This window comes from Terrapene carolina, unplaced genomic scaffold, assembly GCF_002925995.2.
Source record: "Terrapene carolina triunguis isolate 2854851 unplaced genomic scaffold, T_m_triunguis-2.0 Scaffold24604, whole genome shotgun sequence".
Lineage (NCBI taxonomy): Eukaryota > Metazoa > Chordata > Testudines > Emydidae > Terrapene > Terrapene triunguis.
This window is the reverse complement of record NW_020688955.1, coordinates 13275-13502: the sequence shown is the minus strand read 5'-3', so window position 1 is coordinate 13502 and position 228 is coordinate 13275.

Below are 228 nucleotides of genomic sequence, written 5' to 3'. Positions count from 1 at the left end.
CGGGGCGGGCATCCGCTGCCATCGGGCCTGGCCGCGGGCCGGGCGGGACAGGGGTCCCGCTGCGGAGCCTGTGCCGGGGGTCCGCCTCTCGGGCGCAGGCCTATTTCCTGCCCCGGGTGGGGCTGTTCCACCCGTTTTCGCTCCTTCAGGCGGCCGGGGGGGTTGGGGCCCGGCCCGGGGGGAGGGGAGGGATCCGGGGGGGCCGGCCCGGGAGGAGGGGTTTAGGGA